Here is a 21007-nt window from a genome sequence, read left to right as displayed (position 1 = left end):
AATTTGCATTTCTTCTCTAGCTTTTATGGGGGCCCACTCGGTCATAAAGCTCACTAGACGTAGAATGGATACTTGTGACACAGCCTGGAGTCTGCATTTTTTGCTGGTCAAGTGCTTTTGCTAACGGGCTCAATAGCTGCAAATGTTGAATGGAAAATTATATTCCAACTATTTTCAATATATTGTTTTAATTGTTGTAACCTGCACAGGAACATTGGGCTGAACGGTGAGGATAAATAAATAAATAAATGTATTTTTATTTCTTTTTAAAATAAAAGTATTATTAGGCTGTTGTTGACTGCAGGTTTTTTTTAAAAATAATTTTTAATTCTTGTTGGTTGTCAGACCTGATTTCTGCTGTCTTTTCGTATTTTATTGAATTCATGAACTGCACTTCCAAAATAAATAGAGCAACGCTGTGGCTGACTCCACCTCCCCCCCTTAAAATTCTTCCTTTTAGCCAGAGCATGGTGGTGTCCAGGCAAAACTCCTGCCTGAAAATTCTCTGGTGACTGGAGTCAAGGGCAGGCAGGCTTTGTGAACTCCTGAGTCCCATCAGTTCCTATCTAGAGTGGTCAATGGTGGGATATGATGGGTATTATAGTCTAACACAGCAGCATCAGGAGGGTGTCCAATTGTCCCAAGGCATCAATCCTCCAGATATCTGCTACCTTGTGATGCTTATTGCCCAGGAGGGCTTTTCAGAATTTATTTTATTTCATAGAAGAAGAAGAAGAGTTTGGATTTGATATCCCGCCTTTCACTCCCTTTAAGGAGTCTCAAAGCGGCTAACATTCTCCTTTCCCTTCCTCCCCCACAACAAACACTCTGTGAGGTGAGTGGGGCTGAGAGACTTCAAAGAAGTGTGACTGGCCCAAGATCACCCAGCAGCTGCATGTGGAGGAGCGGAGACGCGAACCCGGTTCCCCAGATTACGAGACTACCGCTCTTAACCACTACACCACACTGGTTCACTTTTGTATGCTGCTTTCCCACATAAACATGTCCAGAGCAGCTCACATCACTGAAAAAAAAACCACAAACAAACAAACAAACAAACAAACACCAATCAATACATTGCAATAGTGGTCTAAATGCTGGTTCATTTCAAAACATAGTGTGACAACAAAAAAAATCGTTTTGATCATATTTGTTAAAACATTTTAAAGTACTCATAAAATAAACTCTCAAACTTTGAAACATATACATTGTTATCATTTAGGAAAAAATTTATAAACTGGAGTAGGATATGACGAACATTGACAGAGCAGTCGGATATTAACAACAATATAACCAGCAATTGGTACATGGAGTACACTGGTACCTCAGGTTAAGAACTTAATTCGTTCTGGAGGTCCGTTCTTAACCTGAAACTGTTCTTAACCTGAAGCACCACTTTAGCTAATGGGGCCTCCTGCTGCCGGAGCACGACTTCTGGTCTCATCCTGAAGCAAAGTTCTTAACCCGAGGTACTATTTCTGGGTTAGTGGAGTCTGTAACCTGAAGCGTCTGTAACCTGAGGTAGCACTGTACTAGCAAATAAAGTGCATAACATATTTTTTTTGTAGAAGTTAAAAATTAAAGTGCGCACAGTTCCTAGCTGTACTCTTACACTGAGAATACTGAAGGGCAAAGTTTTGTTTGTCATAACTGGGAGATTTCCACAATGGTCTTGTGAATATACGCTTGCAAAACAAAATAATCTCCTCTAGGAATACAGTGGTACCTTGGGTTAAGTATTTAATTTGTTTCGGAGGTCCGTTCTTAACCTGAAACTGTTCTTAACCTGAAGCACCACTTTAGCTAATGGCCTCCTGCTGCCGCTTCGCCGCCGGAGCACGATTTCTGTTCTCATCCTGAAGCAAAGTTCTTAACTTGAAGCACTATTTCTGGGTTAGCGGAGTCTGTAACTTGAAGCGTATGTAACCTGAAGCGTATGTAACCTGAGGTACCACTGTATAAGAACCTGTCCTTGTACCACTGACCCATCTAGCCCAATCCTGCTAACACAGGTTGGCAGCAGCTCTCCAGGGTGTTCCAGGCTGGGGACATTCCCAGATATACCTGGAGAGGCTGGGCATTGAACTTGGGACTCTACACTTGCAAAGCATATACTTGACCAGGGACCTGCAGCTGTTCCTTGGTATTATTTGGTGTACAGCGCTCTACACCCAAATCCTGGTTCTCATAAACAAACCACAGCATAGATTTAGCAAAAAGTACTTGATGTACTCCTCCTTCCCCAAGAGCATTAGTAATCCAGCATGGGCCCACAATGTATTTTTATGCCTATTTATATTTTTGTGTTTTATTGACTTTTTTAAAAAACACACACACACAAAGTGGACTTTGTTGTGTAATTTATTGAGGCTTTGGCTTGGTCTGCGTGTCACAGTACGCTGCTTTAGGGCTACATATATGAGCTGCCCCCGAGTGAAGCAGCTGACTCTCAAACTCCCCCCCTTTCCTCTCCTGCAGTTGCTGGAAGGACTTTTGCAGCATATCGTTCCACTTTCCACAAATCATGGTTTGCAAATTGCAAAGTAGGGGGTTGTGGCTTATAACAAACCCTTATCAATTTCAAGGCAAGCCAGTTTCAAGCTATGAGTTTCGAAGCTGGCTTATTCAACCAGTTTGTTCTTAAGCCAGACGTGCTCTGGCTTGTGAGTAATAAACCGGGATTTGTGGAAAACAGAACAAATCTCTGAAGAAGACATCCCCTCTTGCTCTTGTGGAATCATGCAAGTCCGCACTTGGACTCCTTCCAGCTGCATGCATGTAGCACTAAACGATGGTTTAGCACGGGTGAACCTCTCCACTATGGAGAAAAGTAGGATTAAAAAAGAAAAAAGAAGTGATCTGAATTAAACCTAAATTTTCCCCGGGGTGGTAGTGTGGTGTGGTTGAGCTCGTCCCTTTTTAGGTTTTTTGTTTCAGCCAGAATATGGATGTTGTGGTGTGATGCTATTCCTGTCAGCTTGCTATTTTACATTCCGGCCTTTCAATTGGTTGTAAACCACAGGCGATCCGTTTCGTAAAAAAATTGCTTGGAAAATGGCAAAACGATAAAAACGAAACCTTCCTCATTTTTAATGTTTTTGTTTGTTTGTTTCTTTTCTTTTTAAACCTCCAGTTGCACCAGGATGAATAGTGCCTCTTTTTTATGACTTGGGACTAGGAGTGGAGATTTATAAGCCACTGAACAAATACTCATGTCCCCTCCTAATTAGTTGCTTGTGCCGTTGCCATAGAAACCTTGTTGGAAACAACCGGTAGATAGGCTTGTACAGCGAGGGAGTGACGAGATGGGAATGTTGAGTCATGAAGCCGTCGAGGTGTTGGTTGTTATTATTAAAAAGCACATAAATATAACTGCCGAATGGGCGCGATATTAGAGAGCTCTTTCTTCATACCCGTTGATGTATAATGCCTTTCTCCATTTAGGTAGGCCTATAGACATGCCTTTGGCTAGGGCTTGACCCTAACATTGCAACCCTCCAAATTTCACAGGCCCTTCCCCAGTCTTGTAGCAACGCAAAGTTGTAGAAATGTCAGGTTTTGAGGGGAGATGCTTGAGCCACATGCTGTTATGCCTATATTTATTCTGCCTGTGTTGCAGATACGGGGAGGGAAGGGGCTGAGGGAAGAGCGCCTGGCTTAAGGGAGAGAAAGTGACCATGTGTTCATTTGGGGTGGAGACCACCTGTTCTCTGTGGACAAACCCTCTTGTAGTTTTGGGTATTCAGAAGGACACAGGGTGCCTTTAAACGGAATGGCAGTAGGGGTGAGGAATGCCACAGAGGTGAAGCGAGGTGGCTTAACTTGCAATTTCCTTGTTAGTTTAAAGTCTAACCCTGCGTATTGTTTTTTTGTATTTTCATTTCCTCTGTTTGAGTCAGGAGTGTGGGGTGGGGAGGTCAGAGGTGGGTCATTTTGAAGACACCCCCCCCCACTAAGAGAAATGAGCACATGGTGTCTTGGAAGCAAACAAGCCATAGGTTCCTTATGTTCTTCCCCATTAACCACTCCCATAGCAGCGCAGAAGAGGATGAGAAATAGTTGGCATGCGTCAATCAAAAGGAACCCAACTAATTTTAAAATGCTTTAAAATGAACACATTTTAAAGGATATTTAAAGCAACCCCCCAAAATAAGAACCATGGGAACTGTAGTTTACACTTCAGAGCTACAATTCCCAGCACCCTTAACAAACTACAGTTCCTATTATTATTATTATTATTTGGGGGAAATTTGCTTTAGTTGTATTATATGTATGCAGCCTTAATAAGTTGAGATTGCAATATGACATCTGTGTGTGTGTGTTTTCTTTTTCATGGAAGAACATACAACTCTTGTCTTTCTTTGCTTTGAGATTGCTTGCAATGAAAAGAGGGCTTGAAATAAGCTGGGATTTAGCTACCAGTGCAGTGATTTTTTTTCTTTCCAAAAGATTGCAGATGGAAGACAGGCGTTATCAATACAGCTTTAATCAGCAGAATTCAAGCCAGCAGTTTGTACAGCATCAGTCTCTTGCTTTTCCTCTGCTTCAACAGCTCCATATGACTAGGGCATGTCCACAAATTACTGCCCTTTAAGAAAGCGTTGACATGGTGCCCCAAATTAAGGGAACGTCTCTAAAATACAAACTACTGTCATCACAATAAGCGCTCAGGGTCCTTTCAAGGCTCAGAACATAATAAAAGTGAGTAGCGCCAGTCCTGTACAGTAGATTACAATGGCCAGATCTGTTTAAATCTTATTTAGGAGTTTTGTATTCTGTCCGTTGCCAATGGGCCTCAGAGTGGTTTATATCAACAAAGATATATTTAAGAAGTACAACAGAATACAAATAAAATATAATTCCAGCCTTCAGAACAGAATACAAATAAAATAAAACTCCAGCCTTTAGGAAAAAAAGGCAGCTTTAAGTTCACAAATTGCATAAAATCCGGCTGCTGAGAGTCTTGGCCTGATCAGCAGATCCGTATGTGATTACATTTGTTTCTTTGGACTGGGGGAGCAGGAATTATGTTAATTTTAAAATGTTTGTTTTCTAAATCTACCCCCTTTTTTAAACCATTGAAACCCTACTTCTGCTCCCCTCTGTCTTTGCTTGCTCCCTTGTCTGTTCACAATTCCTTCTAATTGTACAGGGCATTTACATGAAAACAGGATCCTTGTTGCTTAGGATTTAATCTGCTCCTGCTGCTTATTCTCCATCCCAACTTCCCAAGAGATTGGTTACTTAGGTAGCAGGCCAGCAAAAAGGCCTGTGTTGGGTTGGGGGGGCAGGAAGCAGCAGCTCCTTTTAAAATTAAACTGAGTCTTTGCTGCTGGGTTGTAAGTGTGTGTGCGCGTTGGGTCCTCTGTGTCCAATCTACCTGCTCCTGGAATAACAGGGAGGAAGAACCTTGGTCTCCTTATCTGGCAGTTGCGTAAGTAAATCCCTCCCCACCTCCAAAAAGTAAACAATTGGAGAGGAATGCTCATAAATCTGCTTCTTAACTGTTCTTTTTAAAAACTCTGGGAGCGTCACATTCCAATCCAGTGTCCGTAGGCTAGTCATCCCACCCCCCCCTTTTTTTTGGAGACAAGAAGTCTTAAAGCATTGGGTTTCAAACCAAAGGTTACACATTCTGAAAAGGGGGAGGCATAGAGATATTGCAGAACCACGTTGTTGTGCGGTGGATACTGGAATCTTAATTGGCCACATTCATGCCATACCTTTAAAGCACTATGATGCAACTCTCTTTAAGCATGGCTTCCACCCAAAGAATTATGGGAATTGTTAAGGGGGCTGAGAGTGGTCAGGAGGCTCTCAATTCCCCTTGGAGAGCTGCAGTTCTGAGGGAACCACTCAGAAAATTGTAGCTCATTGAGGGGGGGTTAGGGGTCCCATAATAATCCTCACGCTCTTGACAAAACACATCTCCAGATGTCTGTGAGGGAAGCACTTCAGATGTATTGTGTGAACGTGGCCTTTTAATTGTGTGTTGCAAAAGGATTCCTTATTGATTGTAGCCCTGAGGCAAAGGTGCCATTGCTTTGGCGTTGGGAGTACAGCGGTTGTGCAAGGAGAAAGGGTATGTATATTGTATGCTGTGTTGATGTTTTCCCGTGGCAGGTGTCGGGAGCCTACAACATTCTCCTTGGCCATTGGCTATACTTCCTGGGGGCTGATGGGAGTTGTTGTTGAGCAGAAATCGGGAGGGGCAAAGGGTCCCCACTCTTCCCCTAGAGAAAGCAATAGTGTGACAGGTGGAACATTGGTGGACATTTATAATTACAAGGCCCTATGAGGGACCGGACCACCTAAAACAAAGCAAAAGGTTGCTTTTTAGGTGTTTGGTTGAAGTTGAGATGGAGGGTAAGCTTCAACCTAACACCATGTGTCTTCCAAAGCTAAGAAGCTGCCGGATGCTAAGTCAGATTATTTCTCCGTCTAGGCCAGGCTTCCTCAACCTCGGCCCTCCAGAAGTTTTGAGACTACAATTCCCATCATCCCTGACCACTGGTCCTGCTAGCTAGGGATCATGGGAGTTGTAGGCCAAAAACATCTGGAGGGCCGAGGTTGAGGAAGCCTGGTCTAGGCCAAACTGTGGCCCTCTGGATAGTGTTGCTGTACTACAAATCCCATCAACCCCAAGCAGCATTATGGAGATTATGGGAGCTGCAGGCTAATAGAATCACTCAATTTAGCCACCCTGCTGTAGGCTGATACTGTCTCCTCTGGCAGAAGCTTTTGGTAGAGGTATTTCCCTTCACCTTTTTGTTTGAACTGGAGATGCCAGCGGCTGAATTTTGGACCTTCTCCGTGCCAGATGTGTGCTCTGTCCCAAAGCTGGGTTCCCTCCCTCTGTTCCCTCCCTGCCCAACCCCACTTCCTAGTAACTTGAAAGTGTGCCAAAGGTTGGGAGTTGGTGCTTAGATAGGTCCTGCACACCAGTAGAATTTTTTCCTCCTCTTTAAGGGATGATAACCTTCTCTGTGTGGCCCCCCGAAGTTGTATCTCCTGGCACCACTTTAGATAATTTCTCATGAAAAGAGTGACTGATAAATCGTCATCATCATTATTGCTCAGGGCACATTGGGGTTTTCCAGAGGAGCAGCTCTGGAAGTGGCATTGATTGGACACAGAAATTCAGCTTATAAGTTTGTAAAACTTACACCGAGGTGTACTGTGTGGGCAATGACTGCTAAAATCCTAGGAGTCAAAGAGGCAGCTGAATAATATTTCCTATGGGTCTGCTGTTTGCATAGGTATCCTAGCCCTCCTCTTTGTGCACCCATGACTATTAAAGACTGAATAAATTATTTAAAACTCTTAAGAATTTCTGATTTGCATAGTTTTATACAGGGTTCAAAATTCAGATAATTCAGGCATAATTTGATCTGCTTGGCCACAGTTATTTTAATAATTGTTAGAATTTGCTTCCTATTGAGAGACGTTGCAACAGCTGCTACTTCTGGCTTAGTCAAATTGCTAATTGCTTATAAGCTTTACCTAATAAATCCCCTTTGTGACATGGTAATTTATAAGAGATCACTCATGGTAATAGTGTTTCTTTCTTACTGCATACTTAACAAATAGGGTGGCGGCAGTGTTTGAAATTCGCCAGGCGCCAGGCAGATTTTGCACCTGTCTATTAGCCACTTGTGACCAAGTACAGATGCCCGGAAGGGATGCGGGTGGTGCTGTGGGTTAAACCACGGAGCCTAGGAATTGCCAATCAGATGGTCAGCGGTTCGAATCCCCGCGACGGGGTGAGCTGCCGTTGCTTGGTCCCTGCTCCTGCCCACCTAGCAGTTCGAAAGCACGTCAAAGTGCAAGTAGATAAATAGGTACCGCTCCGGCGGAAAGGTAAACGGCGTTTCCATGCGCTGCTCTGGTTTGCCAGAAGTGGCTTAGTCATGCTGGCCACATGACCTGGAAAAACTGTCTGTGGACAAACATCGGCTCCCTCGGCCAATAAAGTGAGATGAGCACCGCAACCCCAGAGTCGGCCATGACCGGACCTAATGGTCAGGGGTCCCTTTACCTTTACCTTTAAAGATGCCCAGGCACTAGGATGGCTCCTGACATCTTTACTGTCTGTAGGTGCATGCCTGGGGATCCTTGGATCATGACTGTTTTCACACACTAGCAACACATCCTGTAGAATTCTATCAGTTATACCTTATCTGCACAATCAGAATGCATTTCAGGAACTAAAAAGTCGTATTGAAAAATACGATTTTCGAGCCATCTGGCTCCAAGATGGCAACTCGGCATTCTATTGTGGTGACTGCAGCCCTGGTTTAAGGAACTATTTGACGCCTAGCTTATATCTCTGAGTTTCTAACACTGGGTGGGGGAAAGGGAAGTTATTGTGGCTGGGAGATAAGAAACTAAACCATAGTATCAGGATTTTGCTCTGGGGCTGAGTACCGTAGTTCCTTCTGCCTTCTTTTCATTCTTGTGAAATCACTCCATCCCACCTCCTCTGATTCACCTCTACCTTGATTTGATATTACGTAGGACTAATTGCTAACCTTGCTTCAGAGAAGGCTTCCTCAAACTTGGCCCTCAAGATATTTTGAGACTACAATTCCCATCATCCCTGACCACCGGTCCAGCTAGCTAGGGATCATGGGAGTTGTAGGCCAAAAACATCTGGAGGACCGAGTTTGAGGAAGCCTGCTTTAGAGCATCCCTAAAACCTAAGTTCATTTTGATTCTGCTCTGAATTCTGAAACCATGAGTCTAGATTCATATTTGCATGGCATGGTTGACATCCATCTGTCTTGAGAGACAGTGAAGTGCGTCTCCGGAGGTGAAGTTAAACCACTGTGTTAGCAATAACTGAAGTGACCTCCCCCAAGTGCAAGGCTGGGCAGTGTGTATGGAGGTCCTGGGCTGCCCAGACAAGACCCCTCTTCTGCCTTGCTGATGTGGTCCAATGGAAAGCAAGAGCAGTACATTTAGTACCAGTTATGCCAAGCTGACTCACTTGTAGCTGTTTCTGACCCTTGACCAAGTTCTCATTGTTAGTGGTAAATCCCTGCCTGGAGCTGTGCTCATCTGGTTGAAGAGGGCCCTTTCACGTAAAAAGGTTCCTTGCACATAGAAACCTAGTGTGTCAGGGATTCTGTCATGATAGTTTTCTATTTGGAGGCAATTTTTTGTGTGCAGAGGAGCAGTTCGTGTGAGTCCTTCCTGCAAAATGTGCAGCCAGAAGTAGTAAGCTCAGTCAAGGCTGGGACGTTTGTATGCATTTACCAATTCAATGAGAATTTCCCCAAGTAACATTTAAATCTGTCTCGCAGCACTTTCCCTTCAAATTTTGATTAGGTCTTAATTTACAGTTAAAGGTGATTAAAATATCTGGGGCAGATTTTATTGCATGAGAATTACTGTTAGGTAAAGTTGAATGGTGGGTTTGTACCCTTTTCACTTTCAGAAAGTTCTTGCGATTGTCCCTTTAAAAATAAATAATTGATGTATATATTTATGTTACCAAAAAGCAGCAGCCACAAATGCAAGTGTTGCCAAACTTCAAGGTTTGCAGCAGTACAAAACACCTTAGAACAGCAACAACGACTTCCAGTTTATATTTATAAATAAATTAAATCTTTTAAAAAATATTTCTACCTCAACCCTAATAATAATAATAATAATAATAATAATAATAATAATAATATTCCCCCAGGGAATATGAATTAAACAACCCAACTTTTGTTCTGTGTGTGTGTGTGTGTGTGTGTGTGTGTGTGTGCATGTTTAATCTTAATTTTCATTCTGTTTTGTTTTTCTTTCTTCTTATGTGTTAATAAAGTGAACGTTTTGTTTAAATACAAAGATGTTGAATTAATAAAGGATCAATATATATGCCAAACAGTTAAATAGACTAGTCATTGTATTGTTGGTAAGTTCCATGTTTTCTACTTATGCACAATGTTTTCTCTTTTCTCTAGGGCTCTGCCATAATTTATGGTGATCTGCTGTGCCTGATTCTTGGGGTTTGGCAGAAGTTGCTGGAGCTTGCATGCTGCTTCATGCAGTTACAGTAAGTTAAAACACACACACACATAATAATCTATACCTTTTTATGGAGATTTCCAATTGACCTGACACCACAGAATGCTAGACTAGATAGCCTGTTGCCTGATCCAGCAGGTCTCTTACGTTCTCAGGTGCTCATGCTGTAATGCATGTAATGAGCTGGGATCCAAAGTTGTGTCCAAGGGGCTTACACAGGGAAGGCAAGTCCTGTTCAAAGTAGACCCATTGAGTCAGATTCAACCAAGTTGCTGTGCTAGCGCAACAAGTCCCACTAGTGCAACTGTACATTTCTCTCCCTGCCTCTCCCCAAATGCTTGGAAGTATCAGGAAAATCCTCCAGAACAGAAGTGGGGGTGGGGAGGGAGAACAAAAAAATAATAAAAAATAAGAGGCTGCTGGATCAGGCCAATGGCCCATCTAGTCCAGAATCCTGTTCTCACAATGGCCACCCAGATGCCTGGGGAATAAATCTTCAAGCAGGACCCAAGCAGGACTCTGTGGTTTCTAGCAACTGGTGTTCAGAAGCATTACTGCTTCTGTCTGCCTGTGAAAGAGGGGAGATTGTTTTGTCTGGTGAGCAGAAATGCTTATGCTGATGGAATGATCTCCTTAGTAAGCTTTTTAAAATATATTGTGACACTGACTTCCACCTAAAAGAAATAAAGCAATGTGGCTTAATTTAGGTCCATTCATTTCAATGTGTCTGCTGTAACTTGGATACAGCCCATTGACTTTCACATGCTCAGTGTTGATTTTTGGCTCTTGAGCAGCAGAACAGCTGGATCACACATTGCTTTGGGAAGCCCTTCCACCCCGCTGTGTGTCTGAAAAATCTTTTGTTGTGTGACATTGGGGGGACTATTATCAATGCCAAGCCTAAAGCACACCCCCACCCCTGGTGTATGGAAATTGCAGGACTCCATCAGGCCCAGTCTCCAGTCTCTAGGAAGCCCACTTCCACAAGGAGAGGGGATGCCCAACAGCTTAGATGGCTTTAAAAGACAAATTCGGTGACTACTAGCCAGGATTGCTTTGCATGGCCCCCAGTGTCAGAGGGAGCGTGCCACTGAATAGCAGTTGCTTGCATTCTGCTTGCAGATTTCCCGTAGGTATCTGGTTGGCCACTGCGAGAATACGATGCAGGACTGAATGGACCATTGGTCAGATCCAGCAGGGCTGCTCTTAAGTACTTAGTCTTCCAGGTGTGGCAAGATAAATCTTGCTTCAATGTACTCAGTGTACTCCTTGTGAATTTGCACTCTGAAATACTTGTTACTACTTTAAACAAAAAAAAAACAACAACAAAAAACCCCTGCAGTTTTCCAAAAAGCATTTAAACGGAACAGAAGTATGTTCTTGCGTTGTATGTTAGCTCTTGAAATATTTTGCCCCTGGCTGTACCTTATTTCACCCACTGCCAACCACATTGCTGGGCCAGAAGTGGAATCGGTTAGTTGGTTTTCCAGCCTGTCTGACCTCTGCTTATTCCAGCTAAAACCACTTCCTCCCCCCTATTTCTTGAGTGTTGAGTGGGAGGGAATGTTTATTTAGGGAGAACAGTGAGATAAATGCACACATACTCCCATAATCTCATACATGCACCTCATTCTCCATGTGCCTATACTTATGTCTCCAAACAGCACCACTCTCATGCACAAAATCGAGGGACAGTGGTACCTTGGTTTAAGAACAGCTTAGTTTATGAACCACTTGGATTAAGAACGCTGCAAACCTGGAAGTACGTGTTTTGGTTTGTGAACTTTGCCTTTGAAGCAGAACATATTCTACTTCATGTTGAGTGTGTTCCATTTTAAAATTGAGTCTCCCGCTGCTATGGGAAAGCACACCTTGGTTTAAGAACGGACTTCCAGAACTGATTAAGTTCATAAACCAAGGTACCACTGTACTGAAGTGCAGAACACGTTAGAACAGAAAATCAGAAATGTTGGTGCTCAAGATGGAGAATCCAAATGGTGCCTTTTCTCTCTATGGGTATAGTTCTCAGAGTGGTTAAGTAGTCAGTCCCTCTTCGCAGGGAACTCTGGGAACTGTAGCTCTGTGAGGGGAATAGAGTGTCTCTCAACAACTCTCAGCACCCATAACAAACTACAGTTCCCCAAAATACCATGATATTGTTCTCAGAGTATAGTGCAAACGATCTCTGGTACAGCATTACTGGGGCTTCGCAGTTTTAACATATCACAACAAACACTTGGCGCGGCTGTATTCTGAACAAGTCGGAAGTTGTTTAATTGTCTTAAGCAGCTATTGAGTTGCTGCTGTATTTTCCAATTTGAAAGCAGATAGAACAAGGCTATGTTTGGAAAGGGCCACTGCATAAAAATAGTCACAGAATAGAGTTATCTAGCTTTGGCTTTCAGTTCCGCATACCTTTCTGAAAAGTAGATTGAGTCATCGCGGGCAGGCAATTGTGTATTCTCCGTTCAGCTATGTGCATCAATACTTGTGGTAAAACAGTGAGCATTGTGTTACAGATTCTGGACAAGGGAAAGAGGCTTATGACGAGGGTGAGCTCAGTCAGTATTATTAGAGCCAGCTGATAATCCTTTTACACACCCGTTACCGCATCGACAATATTTCTGCTTTATCCGAAACGAGAGTGCAGAAAGGGCAAGAATGGTGAGTGGCAGACAGTTGCTTCCTGGCAGGGTTCTAAAATAGTGTTTTTGGGAGTGAGGTCTTCTGCAGGGTGGACAGAAGTGGAATGGAGGAGAAGAGCAAGACGCCTGGATTCAAAGAGGAGGAAAGCTGTTGCTGTCCTCCCTTCCCTCAGAGGATGGCCGATAAGATGTCTATTGGCATTATTTACTTCTTGTCCTTGTTTTGTCTGCTTGCAGCACTTCCTTGGATGAGGGAGCTGGAGGCTGCATTTCTAGGAATTTTGAGTGCGGCGTGTTGAAAACTTTGCAACATTTCTTCCTGGAACCACTTTGAGCTATTTGCAGAAAGATTATTTTTAGGCGCAGGGGAAGCTGCCTTTGTACTGACCATTGGTCCATCTTGCTCAGTAGGTTCGCAGCAGTTGGCAGCGGATCTCCAGGATTGGGAGATGCCAGGGACCTTCTGAATGCAAAGTGAATCCTCTACCCCCTGAGCTTTAGCTCTTCTCTTTAAAGTTCTCATTCTCTCTCCCAACCCTCCAGTTTTTTGTTGTGTTTTTTTTTTTTTTAAACTGATTTGCTTAGGAATTCCTATCTGCTTCTGTACCAGTCTTGCAATTCTGGAGTTGCTGTTCCTGTTAGTTGTGATGAGGCAGCAACCAGTCACTGTGGCTATTAATGACTTGAGTGGACAAATGCTATCATGCAGTATAAAGCAGTCTCCTATATTCACATGTTCCTAAGAAGTATCTAATGGCAGGTTGAAGAGGATGGAGGTTTAAGCTGTGAAAGAGAGCTTCTTGGGAAATTGATGATGAAATTGAGGCGGTTAGCCCTATTAAGAACATCTTAGCAAGCTTAACTGAGTTGGTTTTAAATATAAATTAAATCTGCCTATAGTTGCATATAAGGGGCACGGGTGGCGCTGTGGGTTAAACCACAGAGCCTAGGACTTGCCAATCGGAAGGTCGGCAGTTCGAATCCCTGCAACGGGGTGAGCTTCCGTTGCTCGGTCCCTGTTCCTGCCAGGCTAGCAGTTCGAAAGCACATCAAAGTGCAAGTAGATAAATAGGTATCGCTCCAGCGGGAAGGTAAACGGCGCTTCCGTGTGCTGCTCTGGTTCGCCAAAAGCAGCTTAGTCATGCTGGCCACATGACCTGGAAGCTGTGTGCCGGCTCCCTGGGCCAATAAAGTGAGATGAGCGCCACAACCCCAGAGTCAGCCATGACTGGACCTAATGGTTAGGGGTCCCTTTACCTTTACCTTATAGTTGCATATGCATAAAAAGCAATTTGCGTAAGGAAAAATACTTCTGTTTTTAGCTATGTTACTGCCACTGCCATCTTAGAAGAGGCATTCTGCCCTGCCTGTCCGTGAGAGGGGGTTACCTCTTGTAAAAGTGCACATTCTACCTATGTGTTTTTTATGTTAAGATTTGTTTGATACAAGTCATTTTTAAAGCCACCTTCCTGATTTTAATTAGTCAACCCAATTGTCGCAGCCCTAGTTGGTACCTTGCACAGAGGAGATGAATAGGGTTGCAAAATCATAGCAGTGATGCTGTATGGGTACATGAAGTGTCATTGTTGGGCAAAACGGAGCTAAGGAATTGCAGGAGAGGGCTTGTGCATGCACAGTTATGTGTGCTCACTAAGATGTGCAGGGCATCACTGAGAAGAGAGGTTGGCTAGAGTGTTGGGGAATCCAATGTGGTGTAGTGGTTAAGAGCGGTACGGTAGACTCGTAATCTGGTGAACAGGGTTCGCGTCTCCGCTCCTCCACATGCAGCCGCTGGGTGACCTTGGGCTAGTCACACTTCTCTGAAGTCTCTCAGCCCCATCACCTCACAGAGTGTTTGTTGTGGGGGAGGAAGGGAAAGAAGAATGTTAGCCACTTTGAGACTCCTTTGGGTAGTGATAAAGCGGGATATCAAATCCAAACTCCTCCTCCTCCTCCTCCTCCTCCTCCTCCTCCTCTTCTTCTTCTTCACTTGTCTTTTCTAAGTACTGTATAATCCAGTTGCAGCCCAGACCAGCTCCTGTTGTAGGTGCTGCCTGACTACATTCTGGGTGGTGCAGTGCAATTCCCTTTGCGGCAGACAGGATACTGCTGGGGAACATACCTTGGTGCCCTGTGAGTGTTGCAGGGAGCGCACCTTAAGAGTTGTTGGCTCTCATCAGGAAGCCAGAAACTGGGGTTGCAATTTAAACACGGAAGAGATCAGTTTGTGGAGCTCCTCTCAAAACAGTTCTGAAGAAGGCATAGGCGTGCCTTGCTTTTAACTTTAGTGCGGGCTTTTTGTAAAAATATTGTCTGCTTTAAAAAGCAGCTTTGTTTATTTTCTTTCATGTCTGTAGTTTGCTAATGACGTTGGCCTGTTTTGGGTGTCTTGTGCCCTGTTGACTTGCTGAGTCTTTCACCAACAGATCTGAGCTTGAGCTTCTTAATCGAGAGGTCTGGAGGGTGGCAACACGAGAACAGGCCTTCTCTGCAGTGGCTCCCCGTCTGTGGAATGCTCTCCCCAGGGATGTTTGCCTGGCGCCTTCATTATACACCTTTAGTTGCCAGGCAAAAACGTTCCTTTTTAACCAGGCCTTTGGTTGACCTGATCAACATCCCATACCCTTTTAAAATGTGGCTCTTTTTTGGGTTGAGTTATTGCTTTTATTTTAATTTTATATACTGTGACCTTTTTATGTGAACTGCTCTGAGACTTCCCAGTATAGGGCAGTATATAAATTAAATAAATCAGCAGCAGCAGCATTCTTCTCCAGTGTCCTATCTTCAGCATGATCTGTTCCCAGGGATTTTGAAAGTATTGCACTTTCCTGTGAAGGGTGCCCAACGAGCCAATGGAAGTTACTAGAGGCTGACCTCTTCTGTATCTCTTCAAAACAACAACAACATTCGGTATTATCCAACACTGCAGCTCCACTGGCACAACACACCTTTTTGTGCACATCAAAACTTCCTCTCCCTTTCCTTTCCTCTCCAGGTGGGGGACCCTCTGGAGCAGATTTGGGGGTAGGGGTGACATACATACATACATACATACATGATGTTATTCGTATGCCACCTTTCCATAGTTAAAACCATGCTCAAGGTGGCTCACAACATGAAAAAACAACATAATTACAAACATAACAAAAGCAGTAAAAAACAGTAAAACACCCCAAAAGACACAACCAAATAAAACAATTTCTACTATGTTTTTATATATGCTGAAAGCTGCCCGTAGTGACTGGGACAACCCAGTCAGATGGGCGGATTACAAACGTTGTTGTTGTATTTTATTTTTATTATTCAATCATAAAAAGGTATAAAATAAAGATACAAAAACAATATCAAAACCAGCAGCAGCAACAACACTCCCTGCGCCAACAGAAACCCCTAAATAGCAGTCTCAGCTTTTGTAACTAGCGTCAGTCAGGGCCCTCCCCTCTCAGGCCAGATGGAGAAAGACCTGCAAGGCAGGGGGAGAAAGGTCTCCCACGTCTCAATGCTGATGACAAGACATGGGGTGAGGAGTGGAAATTGGAACTCCTATTGTGCAAGTGCAATCCTGCTTCTCCAGCATTGTTATACAACCCTTTAAACAACTCAGCTGAACTATTAGCTTGATCCGGTAGTATAAAATTGCCCGTTTTTAATCAATAACAATTAATGAAATAATAATAATAGTTGCCTGATAGAAATCATCCAAAGTGTAGCAATCAGCAGAAGTTTCCCTATTGGGGTGTGTTGTTCCCTTGAAACTGTCCTATAAAGCAGGGAGGCCTTCCAGATGATGTTGGACTACAACTCCCATCAGGCTTTGCTATTGGCTGCACTGGCTGGGGCCGATGGGAGATGAAGCTCAGCAACATCTGGAGGTTCCCCACCCATGACTTAGAGGGTGCAGGGCCTGCTATGTGGTTCACACGACTTTGTCCCGAGCGCATCACCTCTGTTCCTTTGCCCTTTCCCCAGCATCTGCCACCTCCCTCTGCCTAATGGTAGGACTGGCCCTGATAGTTGGACATGTCTGTGTGTTGTGTAGGGTGACAGCCAAGCTAGCTGGACCTCAGCATTGCTCTTTGTTGCTCTTAGGGCATGCCCTGGGATGTGCCCGACACTCCCCAGCAGTGTAAGATCAGCCATGCTATTGTCGTGGGACATTTGTCTGCCCTTACTGATTATTCTTTTGTGAGCCTAGCAGGAGAGCTTGAAAGACACAGTTGTAGGGAAATCAACTCCCCACAACCGTCTCCTCCCACCCCAAGACTCCTCCTGAGCAGGAGAACCAAAAAAAGCCAAACCCTTTCATGCTCTGAGCAGCCACTGACAGTGATCATCTTCCCTTGAGGCTCTGTAAACATCCTTGTTAAACGTCAAGGATGCAACACAATTGTTCCTTTGTTTAGACTTTAAGCTTGCATCTCTCACCTCTTTTCTCCCACCACCCATCTGTGGTCTCTTCCTCTACTTCCCCCCTTGTTTCAATTTTTTTTTTTTTTCTGCTTTGAATAGCTCACTTATAAGCAAGTTCCACTTTTGTCTCTGTAACTGTTTTGCCCCAGTGAGCTTCCCTTGCATAATTTCCTTTGGACTACTCCAAACGTAGTCCTTTCTCCTAGACATCGTGTTGTCATCCCTTGTCATGTGGCCAAGTCATTTGAAGCCAATAGCCCTGGTTTTAAGAAAGTTCTACGTGTGATTACATAATGAATTCTGTACCCAGGAAATCCAGATTTTGCACAAAGAAAAGCTAAGTTCTGTGCTCTGTGGGGATGGGGGAGAAATTTGATTCAGTTCGCCTCTAAAGATGAATCTGTCAAATCCGCACTTTCTGAAGCAATATGAGAACCAAAACACAGCCATCCTTCGAAATTGTGCTTGTTTGAATTTCGCAGTTCTCCAACCAACCATTGTTTACAAAAACACATATATTAGGTAAAAGTATAGCTACAGATGAATATATTAATGAAAATAAGATACAACAACTCACTGTCTAAAGAAAAATTGCTTGCAGAAATACGTACATTAGTCAAAACTGCATAGAAAAATGATGAGGAGAAATTTGCACTAAAGCACTGGTAAGTTTTCATGAGGATTTTATAAACCACAATTTCTTGCAGAAATTTGGAGAACTCAGTTTAAGATTGGAAAAAGTGAGTAACTTAGAGAACAAAAACTGACAGATCTTGCTATCCTTAGTGCTCACTATAAATTTAGGGAAATTGAGCATTTAAAAAAATGTTTTTTGCTTTTCTTCAGTTTTTACATCCAGAAAATCTGGGTTTTCTATTACTGGGGAAAGGCAAGAAACTATTCAGAGCACTGAATCCCCGCCCCAAGATTTCCCCAATGGAAATCTTAACTCGCCTGCTTGGGTTCTTAGAATCTGGTAAGTGTCGCTCAGAAACTTTCAAGTAAATATTTGCAGCCACAAGGTCTAGATACTTGATTTCACATAAAATGATAGGTGATGTTCTGAAGCTGAATTCTGAATACAGTTTCATATTCTTTTCTCCTATGGAATTCCAGCAAATATCCAGCCCTGGGCACAGCTGTGTTTTACCATGTGCAAACCACAGCCCCTGTGTATGATGTTCTGCCACCCATCCCAGTTCTCTTCATATGCAGACTGGTTCTTAAAACTTGTGCAACCTTGCCACTGGTTTGGTGTTGTTTGCTCCCTCTTATTTGACCTCAGCACCCCTAGATGACCTGTTGTGTGCTAATTGGGTAAAAGCCTAGTGTATCTCCATACAGTACTCAATGTAATTATTTTTGTATCGGCCACTTGGCATGTCTGCTAAAACACGGAGATCAGAAATGTGTCCGGTTTCTCTTCACTGGAGATTTTGTCCATTAAACGAGTTTAAACAAAACTCTTGACTTACATTGTGTTGTTGTTGTTGTTGTTGTTGTTGTTGTTGTTGTTGTTGTTGTTGTTTTTTAAAGAAACAGGTTATTTATTTATTTTGCAACACATGGGTTTTAATGCCTCAGTTGGAAAAGTTTGTTTCTTGCTGAGATTAGTGGAGTAGATCTGAAGCTGGATCTAGGCACCAGGCTCTTTGCTGTATATTTGGATTTGAGCTTCATGTGGAACACCGAAACGTAAGATCTGGAGGGCACCAGGTTGGGAATGACTGGCCTACACTGATTTGGCAGCAGATCTTCACGGTTTCAGGTAGGGTTCTCTCAGCGCCCTCCCTGGGAGATGTTGGGGATTGAATCTGAGACCTTCTGTAGATTCTCTGCACTAAGCTGCAGGTTTTCCCTGTGCCACAAAGAATCAGGGATGAATGGGTCAGACTCCTCTTGGACAGAGCTGTAATAATGCCTGAGAATGGCTTAATTCACATTAACCATGAACATACACAATCGGACACGACAGGCTCCCTCTTCTGTGATGTTGGTACACTTCATTGGGTAGCATGTACTCAGCCAGGGCTGAGAGTTTGTAGTGTGATTCTGCAGGAGCACTGAATAATGTAGAATGTGGTGTTTGTGCCACGGCTTCAGCTTTCTTGGGTTTCAACTCAAAAGGAAAAAAAAAAAGAGCAAAGTTTTTAGTACCCCTGCATTGTGATAAGATGCAGCATAAGCAATGCTTATTAAAACCAGAGGTACTAGAAATAGGATTTGAAATTAGGCCTCAAGAGGTTTGTCGCCTGCTGCCCTGCATTGCTGCTCCTTACCTCCCGCTGATTAGCAAAACCCAAATACGCAAGTTGTGCTAATTTGCGGGAAACTGACTCAATTTGTAGTTTTTGCCCATTCCAAAACTTGAATATTTTTAGCTTGGAAAATAAACAGGATACACAGCTCTGGGTGTATTTACAGTCATACCTCGGGTTGAATGTTCGAGTTGCGCTCCATGGCACCCTGGAAGTAACAGAGCGTGTCACTTCCGGGTTTCGCCGCTTGTGCATGCGCAGATGCTCAAAATGACGTCACGCGCATGCGCAGAAGTGCTGTCGCTGGTTACGTTTGCTTCTTGATGCGAACGGGGCTCCGGAATGGATCACGTTCGCATCTAGAAGTACCACTGTATACCGAAGATGTGTACAGTTTTATACTAGTTTAGCTGTCATGGATTCCACTAGAGAATTATGGGAAATGTAGTTTGGCAGGGGTGCTAAGAATTCCTATGGCTTTCATCCACCATGTTTGGGGCGCATGAATGGTTATTAAATCTCGTTTAAATCAGTAGTACAGATGCCTGCTAAAAAGAGGACACGGTCCTGTTGTGTTGTGCCTTCTTCCAAAATTTGAAAAGGAAACATTTTTGGGCATTGTCATGCAACCCTTCCTAAAAATAGCCTTAATATTTTGGATGGAATGCTTTCTTATTCACAGTGCTCTATTCCTTCCCATAAATCTCTGCATCCTGTTTCTGCAAGAAAAGAAAAAGATGATGTTACCAGAGCAAAGAATCTGTCTTGTTAAATGTACCAGGAGCAAATTGTTTGCGTAGTACGTCTGGCAGAGAGTGAAATGGGAGAATCGTATAACAATTGTATAACACAGCAATACTAATGCCATACATGGAGAAGTTTTATCAGATTCTGAAAACGTTTAAGGAACAGTTAATAACTGAGGTTTGCATGAGCTACGAGCTATCAAGGTAAGAGGCAACCAAGTATGGTTATGCTTTTGAAACTCTAAGGCGTCCCTGCGTTTGACAAATCTTTAAGAGGCTTGTTCAACTTCGTGTTTCTTAAGAAACCCATGCAGATGCCCAAAGGATACTAGACTGCTTTTTAAATACACGAGTTTAAAGTGATGCTGTTTTTTAAAATTGCTTTTTCATTTCCGGTATTGAAGCATTAATAACTTTGAATGAAAAATAAAATTAGATGGTTTAAACAAGGAAGTGGGGTAGAGGAGAAAGCAAATAAGTTAAGCTATAGAAAAAGCAGAGGAAGTATTATCAGTTGATTATCAAACTCCACAATCGGGTAATAACCCCTGATCATTGGCCATTCTTGCTAGGGCTGATGGGAGATAAGGTTCAATTACATCTGGAGGGCCGAAGGTTTCCCATTTATTGGAACCAACCAAAAGATTATATTCTTAGTTGTTCTTTGGGCTAAACTTAGTGTGACACAGGAGATGCATGGAGTGCAAAGGATGCTAGTAGGGGAATAGTAGAGCGGAAGGCAGGGAGGCCAGCAGTAGGGGGCGCCAGAGTAAATGGCTAGTGGAGCAAGAGCCTATGGTTGGTAGAGCCTAATGATTCTAGTTTATTCTCAATCTTCCTCCCTGCATTCTGCAAGGGCAACATGGAGACCTGGCTGATAGTCAGGACCATCTCCTGGGCTGATTGTAGCCAGGTGAGGATGGGTTGGTGA

General features: G+C 43.3%; 1 protein-coding gene across 15 annotated transcripts in view; it reads left to right on the top strand.

Moving 5' to 3' along the window:
• The window catches only part of AKAP13 (A-kinase anchoring protein 13), a 252720-nt gene that overhangs the window by 57096 nt on the left and 174617 nt on the right, over positions 1 to 21007 (top strand). For all 15 annotated transcript variants that reach the window (XM_083586086.1, XM_083586079.1, XM_083586080.1 and 12 more), the window contains one exon: positions 9954 to 10045. The gene's annotated coding sequence lies outside the window, so the exon portion shown is untranslated. The remainder of the gene's footprint in view (positions 1 to 9953; positions 10046 to 21007) is intronic.

Source organism: Podarcis filfolensis (genome assembly GCF_964270895.1).
Source record: "Podarcis filfolensis genome assembly, chromosome: 14".
NCBI classification, from domain to species: Eukaryota; Metazoa; Chordata; class Lepidosauria; order Squamata; family Lacertidae; genus Podarcis; species Podarcis filfolensis.
The sequence above is the reverse complement of the archived record's forward strand: the minus strand, read 5'-3'. Positions and strand labels throughout refer to the sequence as shown.